General features: G+C 52.0%; 1 protein-coding gene across 1 annotated transcript in view; it reads right to left on the bottom strand.

The window, feature by feature from the left end:
- The window catches only part of SCN2B (sodium voltage-gated channel beta subunit 2), an 84535-nt gene that overhangs the window by 38705 nt on the left and 26078 nt on the right, over window positions 1-19752 (bottom strand). The window lies entirely within an intron of this gene.

The following is a 19752-nucleotide window of genomic DNA, read 5'->3' as shown; positions in this document are numbered from 1 at the left end:
GAGACAGATGGAGGGGGGGAGAGAGATGGAGGTGGGAGAGAAATGGAGGAGGGAGAAAGAGATGGAGAGGGTGAGAGAGATGGAGGGGGTTGGAGAGATGGAGGGAGGGGAGTGGATTAGGGAGGGAGATGAAGTGGGAGGGAGAGAGATGGAGGGGGAGGGAGAGATGGAGGGGAGAGGGAGAAAGATGGAGGGGGGGGGGGGAGAGAGAGATGGAGGGGGAGGGAGAGAGATGGAGGGAGGGGAGAGAGATGAAAAGGGGGAGAGATGGATGGAGAGGAGAGAGAGTGAAGGAGGGGAGAGAGAGATGGAGAGCGGAGGGAGAGTTGGAGAGGTGGGGAGAGAGATGGAGGGGAGAGAGAGATTGAGGGCGGAGAGAGATGGAGGGGTGTAGAGAGAGCTGGAGTGGGGAGAGAGATGGAAATGGGATAACGATGGAGGGAGGAGAGAGCGATGTTAGGGGGAGAGAGATGGAAGGGGGAGACAGATGATAGGGGAAAGAGATATGAAGGGGGAGTGAGATGGAGGGGGGGAGAGCGATGGAGTGGGGGAGATAGATGGAGGGGTGCAGATAGATGGAGGGGGGAGGGAGAGATGGAGTGGGGAGAAGAGAAATGGAGGGGGGAGAGAGATGGAGGGGGATAGAGATGGAGAGGGAGAGAGATGGAGGGGAGATAGAGAGATGGAGGGGGAGAGAGAGATGGACGGGGGAGAGAGAGATGGAGATGATGGGTAGAGAGATGGAGGGGGTGGGGAGAGAGATGGAAGGGGAGAGAGATAGAGGGGGAGAGAGATGGAGGGGGAGATAAATGGAGGGGGTGGGACACAGAGATGGAGGGGGAGAGAGATGGAGGGGGAGGGAGAGAGATGGAGGGAGGGGAGAGATGGATGGAGAGGAGAGAGAGAGATGGAGAGCGGAGGGAGAATTGGAGAGAGAGATGGAGGGGAGAGAGAAATGGAGAGCGGAGGGAGAGTTGGAGAGAGAGATGGAGAGCGGAGAAAGAGATGGAGGGGGGAGATAGAGATGGAGAGGGTGGGGAGAGATGGAGGGGGAGAGGAAAAGTGACGGAGTGGGGAGAAAGATGGAGGGGGAGGCATAGATGGAGGGGGAAGGAAAGAGATAGATGGAGGAAGGGAAAAGATAGGGGGGGGGGAGATATGGAGGAGGGAGAGATGGAGGGGGAGAGAGAGTTGAAAGGGGGAGAGAGATGGAGTGCGAAGAGAGATGGAGGGGGAAGAGAAATGGAGGGGGAAGAGAGATGGAGTGGGGAGAAAGAGATGGAGGGGGAGAGAGAGATGGAGTGGGGGGAGAGTGGTGGAGTGATGGGAAGAGAGATGGAGTGGGGGAGAGAGAGATGGAGGGGGAAGGGAGAGGGAGTGGATTGGGTAGGGAGATGGAGGGGGAGAAATGGAGGGGAGAGAGATGGAGTGGGGAGGGAGAGAGATGAAAGGGGGAGAGATGGAGGGCAGAGGGAGAGATGGAGAGGTGGAGAGAGAGATGGAGGGGAGAGAGAGATGGAGGGGGATAGAGATGGAGAGGGAGAGAGATGGAGGGGAGATAGAGAGATGGAGGGGGAGAGAGAGATGGACGGGGGAGGGAGATGGAGATGATGGGTAGAGAGATGGAGGGGGTGGGGAGAGAGATGGAAGGGGAGATAGAGGGGGAGAGAGATGAAGGGGGGAGAGAAATGGAGGGGGTGGGACACAGAGATGGAGGGGGAGAGAGATGGAGGGGGAGGGAGAGAGAGTGGATTGGGGAGGGAGATGGAGGAGGAGGGGGAGAGAGATAAAGGGGGGAGGGAGAGAGATGAAAGGTGGAGAGATGGGAGGCAGAGGGAGAGATGGAGAGGTGGAGAGAGAGATGGAGGGGAGAGAGAGATTGAGGGCGGAGAGAGATGGAAGATGGGGAGGAGAGATGTAGGGGAGAGAGATGGAGGGGGATGATAGGGGAAAGAGATATGAAGGGGGGAGAGAGAGATGGAGGGGTGGAGAGAGATGGAGGGGGAGTGGGGGAGATAGATGGAGGGGGGAGGGAGAAATGGAGGGGGAGAGAGATGGAGGGGGATAGAGATGGAGAGGGAGAGAGATGGAGGGGAGATAGAGAGATGGAGGGGGAGAGAGAGATGGACGGGGGAGGGAGATGGAGATGATGGGTAGAGAGATGGAGGGGGTGGGGAGAGAGATGGAAGGGGAGAGAGATAGAGGGGGAGAGAGATGGAGGGGGGAGATAAATGGAGGGGGTGGGACACAGAGATGGAGGGGGAGAGAAATGGAGGGGGAGGGGGAGAGAAATGGAGGGTGAGGGAGAGAGAGTGGATTGGGGAGGGAGATGGAGGGGGAGGGAGAGAGATGGAGCGGGGAGGGAGAGGGAGTGGGAGTGGGTTGGGTAGGGAGATGGAGGAGGGAGGGAGAGAGATGGAGGGGGGAGATAGAGATGAAGGGGGAGAGAGAGATGGAGGGGTGGAGATAGATGGAAGGGTAGAGATAGATGGAGGGGGGAGGGAGAGATGGAGTGGGGAGAAGAGAAATGGAGGGGGGGAGAGAGATGGAGGGGGATAGAGATGGAGAGGGAGAGAGATGGAGGGGAGATAGAGAGATGGAGGGGGAGAGAGAGATGGACGGGGGAGGGAGATGGAGATGATGGGTAGAGAGATGGAGGGGGTGGGGAGAGAGATGGAAGGGGAGAGAGATAGAGGGGGAGAGAGATGGAGGGGGGTGAGAAATGGAGGGGGTGGGACACAGAGATGAAGGGGGAGAAAAATGGAGGGGGAGGGTGAGAGTGGATTGGGGGAGGGAGATGGAGGGGGAGGGAGTGTGATGGGGGGGGTGGGAGTGGGAGTGGGAGTGAATTGGATAGGGTGATGGAGGAGGGAGGGAGAGAGATGGAGGGGGGAGATAGAGATGAAGGGGGGAGAGAGAGATGGAGGGGTGGAGATAGATGAAGGGGTGGAGATAGATGGAGGGGGGAGGGAGAGATGGAGTGGGGAGAAGAGAAATGGAGGGGGGGAGAGAGATGGAGGGGGATTGAGATGGAGTGGGAGAGAGATGGAGGGGAGATAGAGAGATGGAGGGGGAGAGAGAGATGGACGGGGGAGGGAGATGGAGATGATGGGTAGAGAGATGGAGGGGGTGGGGAGAGAGATGGAAGGGGAGAGAGATAGAGGGGGAGAGAGATGGAGGGGGGGGAGAAATGGAGGGGGTGGGACACAGAGATGGAGGGGGAGAGATTTGGAGGGGGAGGGAGAAAGAGTGGATTGGGGAGGGAGATGGAGGGGGAGGGGGAGAGATGGAGGGGGAGGGAGAGGGAGTGGGAGTGGATTGGGTAGGGAGATGGAGGAGGGAGGGAGAGAGATGGAGGGGGAGGGAGAGGGAGTGGATTGGGGAGGAAGATGGAGGAGGAAGAGGGAGAGAGATGGAGGGGGGGGAAGAGAGATGAAATTGGGAGAGATGGATGGAGAGGAGAGAGATGGAGGGGAGAGAGAGCTGGAGGGGGAGTTGGAGAGGGTGAGAGATGGAGGGGGTGGGGAGAGAGATGGAAGGGGGAGAGAGATGGAGTGGGGAGAGAGGTGGAGGGGGGGGAGAGATGGAGTGGGGAGAGAGATGGAGGGGGGGAGATAGGTGGAGGAGGGGGGAGTGAGATGGAGTGGAGAGAGAGATGGAGGGGGAAGAGAGATGGAGTGGGGAGAGAGATGGAGGGGGAAGAGAGATGGAGGGTATGGGGAGATAGCGATGGAAGGGGGAGAGAGAGATGGAAGGGAAAGAGAGATGGAGGGGGGAGAGAAAGATGGAGGAGGGGAGAGGTAGATGGAGGAGGGGAGAGGGAGATGGAAGGGGAAGAGAGATTGAAGGGGGAGAGAGAGATGGAAGGGGGAGTGAGAGATGGAAGGGGAGAGAGAGAGATGGAAGGGGGAGAGAGATGGAAGGGGGAGAGAGAGATGGAAGGGGGAGAGAGATGGAAGGGGGAGAGAGATGGAAGGGGGAAAGAAAGATGGACGGAGGAGAGAAAGATGGAGGAGGGGAGAGAGAGATGGAAGGGGGAGGGAGAGATGGAAGGGGGAGGGAGAGATGGAAGGGGGAGTTAGAGATGGAAGGGGGAGAGAGAGATGGGAGGGGGAGATAGAAATGGAAGGGGGAGAGAAAGATGGAGGGTGTAGAGTGAGAGAGATGGAGGGGGAGAGAGAGGTGGAGGGTAGAGGGTGAGAGAGATGGAGGGGACAGAGAGATGGAAAAGGAGAGAAGGAGGGAGGGATGGGGAGAGAAGATGTAGGGTGGAGAGTGAGAGAGATGGAGGGGGAGAGAGAAGTGGAGGGTAGAGGGTGAGAGAGATGGAGGGGAGGGGACAGAGAGATGGAAAAGGAGAGAAGGAGGGAGGGATGGGGAGAGAAGGAAGGATGGAGGGATGGAAGGAGGGACCGGGGAAAGAAGGAAGGAGGGAGGGATGGATGGAAGGAGGGACGGGGGAGAGAGTTGTACATGGGACAGTCACAGGACAGAATGAGAGGATCAATGTCCTGGAGCCAGATTTACTGTGAAGAGGGAGAGAGAGGGAAGAGAAGAGGGGGAATGGGGAGAGGTGAGAGAAGAGGGAGAGAGAGGGAAGAGAAGAGGGGGAATGGGGAGAGGTGAGAGAAGAGGGAGAGAGGGGAGAGAAGAGGGGGAATGGGGAGAAGAGGAAAAGAGGAGAGAGAAGAGGAGGAATGGGGAGAAGAGGGGGTAGAGAGGGGAGAGAAGAGGGGGAATGGGGAGAAGAGGGGAATTTGGAGAAGAGGGAGAGAGGGAAGAAGAGGGGAAATGGGGAGAAGAGGGAGAGGGGAGAGAAGAGGGGGAATGGGGATAAGAGGGAATATAGAGGGGCGAGAAGAGGGGGAATGGGGAGAGGGGTAATGGGGAGGAGAGGGGGAATGGGGAGAAGAGGGAATAGAGAGGGGAGAGAAGAGGGGAAATGGGGAGAAGGGGGGATGGGGAGAAGAGGGAATATAGAGGGGCGAGAAGAGGGGGAATGTTGAGAAGAGGGGGAATGGGAATAAGAGGGAGAGCGGGGAGAGAGGGGACAAAAGAGGGGCAATGGAGAGAGAAGATGTGGAATGGGGAGAAGAGGGGATAGAGCGTGGGGAGGAGGGGGAATGGGGAGAAGAGGGGATAGAGAGGGGGAAGGAGGCATAATGGGGAGAAGAGGGAGTAGAGAGGGGGAGAGGAGGGGGAATGGGGAGAAGAGGGAATAGAGAGGGGGAGAGGAGGGGGAATGGGGAGGAGGGGGAATGGGGAGGAGAGGGAATAGAGAGGGGGAAGGAGGGGGATAGAGAGGGGGAGAGGAGGGGGAATGAGGAGAAAGGGGAATAAAGAGGGGGAGAGGAGGGGGAATGGGGAGAAGAGGGAGAGAGGACTAGAAAAATAAGAGAAAATCAGAGAAAAGAAAGATTAGAAAGTGAGATCAGAATAGAGGAGTGAAAGGAAGAGCAGAGAGGGGGGAGGGAGATGGGAAGAGTGATGGGGGGGAGAAGAGAGGGTGAGGGGAGGCAGAAAGGAAGGAGTGGAGGATAGAAAGGGAGGGAGAGGGAGGTATATTGGGACAGTGTCACAGAGCGGGGACTCCTGGCAAGATGCAGACTGCAGCACACACAGCCTATTACTGGTAAGTTCCCTTCCCTTTGCAGAGCAATGTCAGGCCAGGTTGCAATGTGCTGCAGAGCAATGTCAGGCAAGGTTGCGATGATCTGCAGAGCAATGTCAGGCAAGGTCGCGATGCGCTGCAGAGCAATGTCAGGCAAGGTCGCGATGTGCTGCAGAGAAATGTCAGGCAAGGTCGCGATGTGCTGCGGAGCAATGTCAGGCAAGGTCGCGATGCGCTGCAGGTTTCTGACAAGTTTGTCTGAAGTTACCAGTTACTCTTAACTCCTTCTCTGCCAGAACAGCCAGCGTCACGAGGCAAAGGTGGGCAGGGGAACTGCACTCTGGCACTGCAGAGGTTAATGTATTTACTGCAATGCTCTGCAGAGGTATTCATGTCTGCACATGTACTGTATAGCATAGCAGTGTGTATGTATGTGTGTATAGCAGAGCAGTGTGTGTGGGTGTGTACTGTATAACAGAGTAGTGTGTGTATAGCAGAGCAGTGGGTGTGTACATGTGTATAGCAGAGCAGTGTGTGTACATGTTTATACCAGAGCAAAGTGTGTGTATAGTAGAGCAGTGTGTGTATAGCAGAGCAGTATGTGTATAGCAGAGCAGTGTGTGTATAGCAGAGCAGTGTGTGTATAGCAGAGCAATTCATGCCTGCACATGTATAGCAGAGTAGTGTGTGTGTGTGTGTGTATATGTTTATAGCAGAGCAGTGTGTGTACATGTGTATAGCAGAGAAATGTGTGTACAGTATGTGTGTATAGCAGAGCAGTGTGTGTACATGTGTATAGCAGAGCAGTGTGTGTGTACATGTGTATAGCAGAGCAATTCATGCCTGCACATGTATAGCAGAGCAGTGTGTACGTGTGTATAGCAGAGCATTGTGTGTGTGTGTGTGTGTGTGTGTATAGCATTGTAGTTTGTGTACATATGTATAGGAGAGCAGTGTGTGTGTGTATATGTTTATAGCAGAGCAGTGTGTGTACATGTGTATAGCAGAGAAGTGTGTGTATGTGTGTATAGCAGAGTAGTGTGTGTGTATAGCAGAGCATTGTGTGCGTGTGGCAAAGAAGTGTGTGTATGTTTGTATAGCAGAGCAGTGTGTGTACATGTGTATAGCATAGCAGAGCAGTGTGTATAGCAGAGCAGTGTGTGTGTGTAAGTGTGTATAGCAGAGCAGTGTGTGTATATGTGTATAGTACAGCAGTGTGTGTATGTGTGTATAGCACAGTAGTGTGTGTTTGTGTACATGTGTATAGCAGAGCAGTGTGTTTGTACATGTGCAGAGCAGAGCAGTGTGTGTGTACATGTGTGTAGCAGAGCAGTGTGTGTCTATAGCAGAGCAGTGTGTGTGTGTACATATCTATATGCAATACAATGTGTATGAATCAGTGTTATAATGAGGTTCTGGGTCTCTCTGTGTGCACTGTGACCCCAGGCAGTGTTATAATGAGGTTCCAGGTCTCCCTGTGTACTCACTGACCCCAGGCAGTGTAATAATGAGGTTCCAGGTCTCCCTGTGTGCGCTGTGACCCCAGGCAGTGTTATATTGAGGTTCCGGGTCTCCCTGTGTGCGCTGTGACCCCAGGCAGTGTTATATTGAGGTTCCGGGTCTCCTTGTGTGCTCTGTGACCCCAGGCAGTGTTATAATGAGGTTCTGAATCTTTCTGTGTGCCCTCAGACCCCAGGCAGTGTTATAATGAGGTTCCAGGTCTCACTGTGTGCGCTGTAACCCCAAGCAGTGTTATAATGAGGTTCCAGGTCTCCCTGTGCGCTGTGACCCCAGGCAGTGTTATAATGAGGTTCCGGGTCTCACTGTGTGCGCTGTGACCCAGACAGTGTTATAATGAGGTTCCAGGTCTACCTGTGTGCTCTGTGACCCCAGGCAGTGTTATAATGAGGATCCAGGTCTCTCTGTGTGCCGTGACCCCAGGCAGTGTTATAATGAGGTTCCAGGTCTCCCTGTGTGCTCTGTGACCCCAGGCAGTGTTATAATGAGGTTCCGGGTCTCCCTGTGTGCTGTGACTCCAGGCAGTGTTATAATGAGGTTCTGGGTCTCCCTGTGTGCGCTGTAACCCCAGGCAGTGTTATAATGAGGTTCCAGGTCTCCCTGTGTGCGCTGTAACCCCAGGCAGTGTTATAATGAGGGGCCAGGTCTCCGTGTGTGCTGTGACCGCAGGCAGTGTTATAATGAGGTTCTAGGTCTCCCTGTGTGCGCTGTGACCCCAGGCAGTGTTATAATGAGGTTCCAGGTCTCTCTATGTGCTCTGTGACCCCAGGCAGTGTTATAATGAGGTTCCAGGTCTCCCTGTGTGCGCTGTGACCCCAGGCAGTGTTATAATGAGGTTCCGGGTCTCCCTGTGTGCTCTGTGACCCCAGGCAGTGTTATAATGAGGTTCTGGGTCTCCCTGTGTGCTGTGACCCCAGGCAGTGTTATAATGAGGTTCCAGGTCTCCCTGTGTGCTCTGTAACCCCAGGCAGTGTAATGAGGTTCCGTGTCTCCCTGTGTGCTCTGTAACCCCAGGCAGTGTTATAATGAGGTTCCGGGTCTCCCTGTGTCCTCTGTGACCCCAGGCAGTGTTATAATGAGGTTCCATGTCTCCCTGTGTGCTCTGTGACCCTAGGCAGTGTTATAATGAGGTTCCGGGTCTCCCTGTGTGCTCTGTGACCCCCAGGCAGTGTTATAATGAGGTTCCGTGTCTCCCTGTGTGCTCTGTAACCCCAGGCAGTGTTATAATGAGGTTCCGGGTCTCCCTGTGTGCTCTGTGACCCCAGGCAGTGGGATAATGAGGTTCCGGGTCTCCCTGTGTGCGCTGTGACCCCAGGCAGTGTTATAATGAGGTTCCGGGTCTCCCTGTGTGCGCTGTGACCCCAGGCAGTGTTATGAGGTTCCGGGTCTCCCTGTGTGCTCTGTGACCCCAGGCAGTGTTATAATGAGGTTCCAGGTCTCCCTGTGTGCTCTGTGACCCCAGGCAGTGTTATAATGAGGTTCCGGGTTGCCCTGTGTGCTCTGTGACCCCAGGCAGTGTTATAATGAGGTTCCGGGTCTCCCTGTGTGCTCTGTAACCCCAGACAGTGTTATAATGAGGTTCCGGATCTCCCTGTGTGCTCGGTTACCCCAGGCAGTGTTATAATGAGGTTCCGGGTCTCACTGTGTGCTCTGTGACCCCAGGCAGTGTTATAATGAGGTTCCGGGTCTCACTGTGTGCTCTGTGACCCCAGGCAGTGTTATAATGAGGTTCCGGGTCTCCCTGTGTGCTCTGTGACCCCAGGCAGTGTTATAATGAGGTACCGGGTCTCCCTGTGTGCTCTGTGACCCCAGGCAGTGTTATAATGAGGTTCCGGGTCTCCCTGTGTGCTCTGTGACCCCTGCCAGTGTTATAATGAGAAGGAAGACACTCGGGCGCATACATGTTACTGATGAAATGAAGTATTATGTATACCAAGTTATCTCCAGAATGAGCAGATAAAACAATATATTTATATAATAACAACAAATATTTATTTAAAATATACTAAAATAAGCACAAAAAATTCCCATATGTGGAAGTAAATTAAATATGGAGACCTGTAATTTGATTAAGCTTAATCAAACCCGCATTAATGCATGAATATAACAAGACAAAATATATCCAGAACCTGAAACGGGTCCCATATATATTGGACTTTTTCTGGTGTTTAAACTAGTCTTAACAACAACATTGGATGCAAATTGGGTTAGTTTTACACGCAATAAACACCACTTTGAATACTTGTCTCTTGTGTCTGGAGAGTTTTGTATTACAGTCCATGTGAGTTGTTTGTATCAGACGTTGCTGTGACCTGGTAGCCTGAAGTTTCCTGTGTTGTCCTCTTGGAAATAATTGTGGATATTTTGCAGAGTCTGACACGTGTAAGTAGGATGCTGGAGTGCTGGCACTAGTGGAGATTATTGGTGTGCTGTGATATTTGGAATGGATGATGATCAGATATATAATGAGGTTCCAGGTCTCACTGTGTGCGCTGTGACCCCAGCCAGTGTTATAATGAGGTTCTGGGTCTCCCTTTGTGTGCTGTGACCCAAGACAGTGTTATAATGAGGTTCCATATCTCCCTCTGTGCGCTGTTGTCACAGTAGCTTATGACAAGATATAATGAACACCAAATATCTGGGTTGAACTGAACAAGGCTTAGATATAATAAAATATATTTATTCCTTAAAAAGGTGAACACAGCAATATAGTACAATTAACAGACAAGAAGGTAACACTTACTTAGGGTTGGGGGATGGAGAAGTAACAACTAGCAATTCTCCAGCAATCTGGTGACATTCCAGGTGGAATCAGAAGCACAACTAAAAACTGTAGGGTTGACACAGTTTATATACCTGTGTAACCCTATTCTTAACATTGAATACAGACTATTGGTGAACAATTATCTGTATCCAATCCCTAACGTGGAGACACAGATTAACCCATGCCCCCCAGCTAATTAGCCTATGTGTACTGGGACTCTATGGGTAGCCCCCATAATTAAATCAGGGGCAACGACCAGTCTACCAAATGAAGTATCTGCATTGTTTGTAGGTGTAGACATAACACTTACAAACCACTCCAGTTTGATGATTCTCTACCCTCAGGTAACAATTAGAGTGGCAGAGTCTGTTGATTAGTACTTGGTCAGTTGATTAGTACTTAGTGTAAACAATCAGGCAGTTAACTTTTGATCACAGTGCTTAGGCTCAATCAGCCGGCTGCCCTTCATGACCTATTAGCATAGCAGATGGAGTCTTCATTGTCAGAGCAGATCCAAAATACCATACATATACACTTTAATATCTACACATATTAATAAGTTCCATTCTGGTGGGCTCAGTGGGTCGAAATTTGCCAGTTTTTAATGCCTACAGTGACTCCACACATTGGCCAAATATCAACTCTCTGCGACCTCCAGAACTGGAGATACAGAATGCACTTTAAAACACTAAAATACAGGATTATAATGAAACATGGGAACAGGGGAACATACAGTTTCCTGACATGACAAGGTGTAAGCCACATTCCTGGACCGCAGTCCAGTTAACCCCTTGCCTCCCTGGTGAGGTCAGGGGGTGGCCATATGGGGTGCAACCCCTTTAATACTGGGCCAACCCCCCTCTCCCTCTACACCTCCCCTTCTTAATGGGTGACCTGTGGCCCACTGGCCCTAACGGGGAGTGGGGCACTGCTGGCACCCTTAATGAACTCAGTCTCAGAGGGATAGTCCTGACGTGAAAGTCCATCAGCATTGCTGTTTTCACTACCCTTTTTGTGCTGAATAGTAAACTCAAACTCTTGCAAGGCCAAGCTCCATCTTAGCAACTTTGTATTCTCCCCTGATGCCCTCTGCAGCCAACTCAGGGGGTTGTGGTCTGTGAGGACCGTGAAAGCCCTTCCATACACGTAGGGCTGGAGTTTTTTGAGTGCCCACACAATGGCCAAGCACTCTTTCTCAATGGTGGCATAGGCCACTTCTCTGGGGAGTAGTTTTCGGCTGAGGTACACCACAGGGTGCTCTCTGCCGTCGTCCCCCACTTGGCTCAACACAGCCCCAATGCCATAGTCCGAGGCATCAGTCTGTATGAGGAAATGTTTGGTATAGTCTGGTGCCGCCAGTATGGGGGCCCCAGCAAGCGCAGTTTTCAGTTCCTGGAAAGCAGTTTCACAGGCAGGAGTCCAGGTGATAAGCCCAGGCAGTTGCTTCTTAGTCAAATCAGTCAGGGGTTTGGCCTCGGCGCTGTACTGTGGGACAAACTTCCTATAGTACCCTGCGGTGCCCAAAAATGCCATGACCTGTTTCTTGGTTTTTGGAACAGGCCACTGAACTATGGCTTCTACCTTAGCTGGCTCTGGTTTGAGGTGCCCTCCACCCACCCTGTGCCCTAAGTACAGGACCTCTGCCATCCCTACCATACACTTAGTGGGTTTCAAGGTAAGCCCAGCCTCCCTGATCCTATCCAGCACCGTAGCTACATGTCCTAAGTGGGAGCCCCAGGAATTACTTAAGACAGCAATGCCATCTAAGTAAGCCCTGGCATAGCTCTGCATCCCTTCCAGTAACCTATTGACCAGGCGTTGGAAGATAGCCGGGGCATTCTTCATCCCAAATGGCATCACCAAAAACTCATAGAGGCCACTTGGAGTGATGAATGCTGACTTCTCCCTAGCCTCCAGGGTCAGTGGGATTTGCTAATAGCCTTTGCTCAAATCCATAGTGGTCAGATACCTTGCCCCCGCGAGTTCATCCAGTAACTCATCCATGTGGGACATGGGGTAGGCATCCGACACCGTCCCAGTGTTGAGCAAGCGATAGTCCACACAAAACCGGGTGGTCTTGTCCTTCTTAGGGACTAGAACTACCGGGCTTGCCCAAGGACTTTGGGACGGAGTAATTAACCCTAGGGTCAGCATCTCCTCTATCTCCCTTTCCATACTGGTCTTGACCTCTGCTGACACTATAAGCGTGCTTATGCAGAGGCTGCAGATCCCCTGTGTGCACTGGGTGTTTTGTGAGATGTGTGGTCCCTGGCATGTCAGTGAAGAGGGCCCTATACTTAGCTAGCATGTCCGTGGCTTCTACCTGCTGCCTAGCACTCAACTGTGCCCCTATCTCTACCTGCTCCACAGTGTTTCCCTGCCTAGCCTCCCCTAGGAGATCAGGCAGAGCATTGCTCGCCGGATCCTCCAGCATTGGGCTACAAATGGCCATTACTGCTCCAATACTCGGTGCTCTGTATTCTTTCAGCATATTGACGTGATATGTTATATGCCTCTCAGGCTCTACCTGTACAACGTAGTTGTACTCATTCACCTTTCGGATAACCGGGTACGGTCCCGACCAGGCAGCCATCAACTTGTTCTCCCGAGTGGGTTTGAGAACAAGCACCTGCTGTCCTGGGATGAATTCTCTGCTACGGGCATTCCTGTCATACCATTGCTTTTGCTTGGTCTGAGCAGCCCTGAGGTGGTCCTGGGCCACCCCCATGAGCATCTCTAACCGGTCTCGGAGATCTACTACATACTGGATCACTGAAGCAGCAGTAGCCTCCCCTTCCCATCCCTCACGGAATAGGTCCAGAGGTCCACGTACCCTGCGGCCATATAGTAGCTCGAAGGGGGAGAAGCCTGTAGATTCCTGCGGTACCTCTCGGTAGGCAAACAGCAAGTGCTGTAAATGAATCTCCCAGTCTTTCCCCTCCGCCTCTATAAAGGTCCGAAGCATCTGCTTCAGGGTACCGTTAAACCTCTCACATAATCCGTTTGTCTGGGGATGGTAAGGGGTAGTGCGCCGGTGCTGGACACCGCATGCATCCCAGAGACAATGTAACAGTTCGATCATGAACTGCGACCCCTGATCGGTTAGGATCTCACTAGGGAAACCTACCCTAGAAAAAATGTTCAGCAAAGCTGCTGCCACTGTCTTGGGATCTATGGTGCCAAGCGCTACCGCCTCAGGGTACCGGGTGACAAAATCCAACACCGTGAGGATGTAGCGCTTCCCTGACCTGCTAGGAATCATAAGGGGTCCTATAAGATCCATCGCTACTTTCTGGAAGGGTTCCCCTATTATCGGTAGGGGTTTCAGGGGTGCCTTCACACGGTTGCCCGCCTTACCCACTCGCTGGCAGGTATCACAAGAGCGGCAGAAAGTGCCCACATCTCAAGATGCCCCCGGCCAGTAGTAACGCTGTAATAACCGGGCTCGCGTTCTGTTGACCCCCTGATGTCCCGCTAACGGAATAGAGTGAGCTACCCATAACAGTTGCTGTCGGTACCCCTGGGGCACTACTAGCTGTCGCTTACCGGTCAATCCCTCCTCTATCCCTGGGTTCCCTTCTGCTCTATACAGGAGTCCCTTATACCATAGGCAGTGCTCAGTGCCTTCCCCTGCTTGAGATTCGGACGCCCGAAGTCTCACGCCGGCCAGGGTAGGGTCTGTCTTCACTGCCTCCCTAAATTGGGCTCCTAACTCTGGCCACCCCCCAGTCATGTCATTGTCCGGAGAATGGGGAAGGGTGAGGGGAAACAGTAAGTCAGTCTGTGGTTGCAACTGATCCTGGCTTACCTCCCCGGGCTCCTCTGCGCCCTCCGCTAACGTTGGTCCCAAAGGCTGGGGGACTGGCGCCGCCACCATTGCCGCTGTCTGGCTCCGGGTAACCGCCGCCACTGCAGCGGGTTTGGGCACTCGGTCGTAGGTGCAGGTCATCGGACCCAGATCGTTGCCAAGAAGAACATCGGCATCCAAACCGGGTAAAACCCCCACCTCCCGCACACCCTGGCCCTCCCCCAATCCAAAAAGATTCTGGCCACTTGCAGGAAACGTGGCTCTCCGTCGGCCACAGTGATCTGTATCCCAGGGCCTGGGAGTAATTCCTCTGGCCGGACCATATCAGGTCGGACCAGGGTCACTGCAGCTCCTGAATCCATCAAGCCGACTACATGCCGGTCACCGACTGTGACCGGGGTGAGATGTCTGCTCCGGCCGTCCGTCTGCTGCAGGTCCGCGCTGAGATGTCCTCCGCTCCTGGCTGTAGGCACCGATGAAACCGGGACAGGTGTGGCATGGGACATCTCGCTGGGAGTTGGTTCCATGACCGGTCCGGAGTCTTTGGTGGAAGCCACCCGCACGCGGGCTACTGGCTTCGCAGCTGGGGTGCGTTGCCCCTGATGGGGTCCGCCGGAACGCAGGGATTCCGGGCAATCTGGTCTGATGTGACCAGGGCGGTTGCAGTTGTAGCACCAGCGCTCGTGCCGGATCTCCCCCTCCTTTGGTGGACTGCTGCCCGCAGGCGGCCTCTGAGTCCATTGGTGGGTATTGGCAGACTTTCTGGCCGGTGCCGCCGCCACCGCCGCCTTGGCTACTGTTTTGGCGGTCATCAGGGCTCGGCTGGCCACATAGTCGTCTGCAAGCCTCGCCGCCTCCTGGTAAGTCTTGGGCTTCTTGTCGTACACCCAAGCCCTCAACGCCAGCAGGCACTGCTGCATGAGCTGCTCCTGAAAGATGAGGTCCAGCAGGCGTTGGTAAGTCCGTGCCTCATAGCCCTCCACCCAGCGTATCCCGTACAAAGCCATGCGGGTCTCGTAGGTAACATAGGACTCCTGGGGCTGCCTCTCTTCCTGCCGGAATTGACCCCAGTAGGCTTCAGGGGTAAAACCGTACTGAAACAATAACAGTTCTTTCAGGTGTTCATAGTCATCAGCATACTCATCTGGAAGCGCCATCATCGTCTGCTTAGCCAAGACGGACAGTAAGTGGTCCAAACGTGCAACCCTATGCTGGGGAAGCACTTTGTACCGCCGACACTGTGTCTCAAAGTTCTTTAAAAAACTGTTGATCTGATCAGTACCTTCCACGAACTTGGTGAGACTGTGCTGATCCAGTTTCAGTTCATCGTTGTTGGATTGGACAGGGGGGCAATAAGCGGGTCTGTTCACTGCCATAGTGATAAACTGCAGCCGCTCCTCCGGTGTCCCTCTGTCTTCCCACGCAGTAATCAGTGCCAACATTTCAGGGGTGAACGGACTGGTAGCCGCAGCAACCAGTGCCCCTCCTGTTGCACTGCACCCGGGAGGTGCACTCGTTCCCTCCCCGAGATTCCGCCGCTCCGGCACTGGGTTCCTTCCCTGATCTCCGGGTGGCTGTAAAAGGGCAAGCTGAGCCATATCCTGAGGCTCTGCAAGCCGGGCTTCATAGTCACCGATTGCGTCAACCATGTCTGCGACCTCCTAGTTCTCATAGGGCAGTCCATATTCACGGCACTTGTCCTTCAGCTGAGCTTGGGTCCTCATGTTGGATGAGCCTTCAGCCTCGCTCATGGTTCACGGTCGCAGCAGTGAGGTGGTGTTACAACTTGTGTTAACTGTTGCACTACTGTGTGTTCAATATCTTTAGGCCCAGGAACTCGCAATTACTCTCGAGTTCCCACTATATGACAGAGTCCCACAGAACACTGTAATATAGGTTCAGTTCAATCCCACCGCTTGCCACCAGTTAATTATAGAGCTTGTCACGGTAGCTTATGACAAGATATAATGAACACCAAATATCTGGGTTGAACTGAACGAGGCTTAGATATAATAAAATATATTTATTCCTTAAAAAGGTGAACACAGCAATATAGTACAATTAACAGACAAGAAGGTAACACTTACTTAGGGTTGGGGGATGGGGAAGTGTCAGCTAGCAATTCTCCAGCAATCCGGTGACATTCCAGGTGGAATAAGAAGCACAACTAAAAACTGTAGGGTTGACACAGTTTATATACCTGTGTAACCCTATTCTTAACATTGAATACAGACTAATGGTGAACAGTTATCTGTATCCAATCCCTAACGTGGAGACACAGATTAACCCATGCCCCCCAGCTAATTAGCCCATGTGTACTGGGACTCTATGGGTAGCCCCATAATTAAATCAGGGGCAATGACCAGTCTACCAAATGAAGTATCTGCATTATTTGTAGGTGTAGACATAACACTTACAAACCACTCCAGTTTGATGATTCTCCACCCTCAGGTAACAATTAGAGTGGCAGAGTCTGTTGATTAGTACTTGGTCAGTTGATTAGTACTTAGTGTAAACAATCAGGCAGTTAACTTTTGATCACAGTGCTTAGGCTCAATCAGCCGGCTGCCCTTCATGACCTATTAGCATAGCAGATGGAGCCTGCATTGTCAGAGCAGATCCAAAATACCATACATATACACTTTAATATCTACACATATTAATAAGTTCCATTCTGGTGGGCTCAGTGGGTTGAAATTTGCCAGTTTTTAATGCCTACAGTGACTCCACACATTGGCCAAATATCAACTCTCTGCGACCTCCAGAACTGGAGATACAGAAATGCACTTTAAAACATTAAAAGAGGATTATAATGAAACATGGGAACAGGGGAGCATACAGTTTCCTGACATGACAAGGTGTAAACCACATTCCTGGACCGCAGTCCAGTTAACCCTTTGCCTCCCTGGTGAGGTCAGGGGGTGTAGAAGACGTAACAGAGGGCACAACGGATTTTGCAAATTCAAACTCATTTATTGAGCCAACACAACGTTTCGACCGTGAAGGTCTTTTTCAAGTGACAATGGCATAAACAAAATCTATTCTAACAACATATAAATAGTGCCCCAAATCCCCACAATGCAACCTGTTCAATCAGTGTTGATGAAGTCCATGCGCTTAATCAGTCCCTTAAATCAATGTCCAGTGTGTAAACTTGAATAGGTGATCCCCTGCAGCTGTAAGTCCTCCTGTAGATATCGTGATGTTCATGTCCTCCCACTTCCTGGTTATTTGGTATCCATCTTTGTGACGTCATCATTCCGGATCCTCAATGGCTGGAACGCAAAGTCCTCGTGCGTTTCAAGTGCGCGCATGCGCAGTAGATGTACGCTCGATCTCCTTCATCTCCTTCCAATTTGAGACGCCTGAAGTGCTGGCTGCATATGAATCGTTGCACAAGCGTCAGTCTTTAATCATTCTGTGTCCTCAGTAGTTGGAACGCAAGATCCTCATGCGTTTCAAGCGCGCACATGCGCAGTAGATATCCGCTCGATCTCCTTCAAATTGAGATGCCTAAAGTGCAGACTGTATATCAGTCATTGCACTAGCGTTAATCCTTCAAACTGTAGTCCTGCAAGTGTAGGATGGATTGGCTGATCAGCGTTTTTCTTCTATAGAGGTCCTTCCAGGCGTCATCTTCTTTTGTTAATCATTGGGGGGGAGTTATCTTCAATTTTAGAAGTCCACGATATTATAAAAAAGAGGAAAAAATGGGGTGATAAATTAGCACAACACTATATGGACAAGCTGCTAATACATCATTATACTATGAAAAGTGATTAATAATAAAAGTTAAAAAAAGGTTAGTTTTGTCAATTCTTTAAACTACATAGCCCCAGTGGCATACTGACCTGACAGTTCTAATATTTATACAATACAGCAGGCAGTGGCAGCAGCCTATGGAAAAAAAGGAGTTACCTTTCCTCAATGAAACATCCTAATGACAAAAAGTCATTTAGTCCATTAGGGAATACCGTATCTAATGTGTGGATCCAGAATGATTCACGCTGTAATAATAAAACATCCTTTTCCAATCCTGCCCTAGCTTTTTTGAATGACTGATATACAGTCTGCACTTTAGGCATCTCAATTTGAAGGAGATCGAGCGGATATCTACTGCGCATGTGCGCGCTTGAAACGCATGAGGATCTTGCGTTCCAACTACTGAGGACACAGAATGATTAAAGACTGACGCTTGTGCAACGATTCATATGCAGCCAGCACTTCACGCGTCTCATATTGGAAGGAGATGAAGGAGATCGAGCGTACATCTACTGCGCATGCGCGCACTTGAAACGCATGAGGACTTTGCGTTCCAGCCATTGAGGATCCGGAATGATGACGTCACAAAGATGGAGACCAAATAACCAGGAAGTGGGAGGACATGAACATCACGATATCTACAGGAGGACTTACAGCTGCAGGGGATCACCTATTCAAGTTTACACACTGGACATTGATTCAAGGGACTGATTAAGCGCATGGACTTCATCAACACTGATTGAACAGGTTGCATTGTGGGGATTTGGGGCACTATTTATATGTTGTTAGAATAGATTTTGTTTATGCCATTGTCACTTGAAAAAGACCTTCACGGTCGAAACGTTGTGTTGGCTCAATAAATGAGTTTGAGTTTGCAGAATCCGCTGAGCCCTCTGTTCCTTCCTCTATGTACCCAGGACTGACTGCAGGCTGTCGTTCTAACATTGGAGCACCGGTAATTGTATCATTTTTCTCTTTTTAAGGTGTGCAGCACTCCTCTCTATTATGAGGTCTGGGGGTGGCCATATGGGGTGCATCCCCTTTAAAACCGGGCCAACCCCCCTCTCCCTCTACAGCTGTGACCCCAGGCAGTGTTATAATGAGGTTCCGGGTCTCCCTGTGTGCTCTGTGACACCAGGCAGTGTTATAATGAGGTTCCGGGTCTCCCTGTGTGCTCTGTGACACCAGGCAGTGTTATAATGAGGTTCTGGATCTCCCTGTGTGCGCTGTGACCCCAGGCAGTGTTATAATGAGGTTCTGGGTCTCCCTGTGTGCGCTGTGACCCCAGGCAGTGTTATAATGAGGTTCCGGGTCTCCCTGTGTGCTCTGTGACACCAGGCAGTGTTATAATGAGATTCTGGGTCTCCCAGTGTGCGCTGTGACCCCAGGCAGTGTTATAATGAGGTTCCGGGTCTCCCTGTGTGCTCTGTGACACCAGGCAGTGTTATAATGAGGTTCTGGATCTCCCTGTGTGCGCTGTGACCCCAGGCAGTGTTATAATGAGGTTCTGGGTCTCCCTGTGTGCGCTGTGACCCCAGGCAGTGTTATAATGAGGTTCCGGGTCTCCCTGTGTGCTCTGTGACACCAGGCAGTGTTATAATGAGATTCTGGGTCTCCCAGTGTGCGCTGTGACCCCAGGCAGTGTTATAATGAGGTTCCGGGTCTCCCTGTGTGCTCTGTGACACCAGGCAGTGTTATAATGAGGTTCTGGATCTCCCTGTGTGCGCTGTGACCCCAGGCAGTGTTATAATGAGGTTCTGGGTCTCCCTGTGTGCGCTGTGACCCCAGGCAGTGTTATATTAAAGGTTCTGGGTCTCCCTGTGTGCGCTGTGACCCCAGGAAGTGTTATAATGAGGTTCTGGTTCTCCCTGTGTGCGCTGTGACCCCAGGCAGTGTTATAATGAGGTTCCAGGTCTCTCTGTGTGTGCCGTGACCCCAGCCAGTGTTATGAGGTTCCAGGTCTCTCTGTGTGTGCCGTGACCCCAGTCAGTGTTATAATGAGGTTCCAGGTCTCCCTGTGTGCGCTGTGACCCAAGGCAGTGTTATAATGAGATTCCAGGTCTCCCTGTGTGCTCTGTGACCCCAGGCAGTGTTATAATGAGGTTCTGGGTCTCCCTGTGTGCGATGTGACCCCAGGCAGTGTTATAATGAGGTTCCAGGTCTCCCTGTGTGCGCTGTGACCCCAGGCAGTGTTATAATGAGGTTCTGGGTCTCCCTGTGTGTGCTGTGACCCCCGGCAGTGTTATAATGAGGTTCCAGGTCTCCCTGTGTGCTCTGTAACCCCAGTGT

Source organism: Ascaphus truei, chromosome 6 (assembly GCF_040206685.1).
Source record: "Ascaphus truei isolate aAscTru1 chromosome 6, aAscTru1.hap1, whole genome shotgun sequence".
Taxonomy (NCBI): Eukaryota; Metazoa; Chordata; class Amphibia; order Anura; family Ascaphidae; genus Ascaphus; species Ascaphus truei.
The sequence above is the reverse complement of the archived record's forward strand: the minus strand, read 5'-3'. Positions and strand labels throughout refer to the sequence as shown.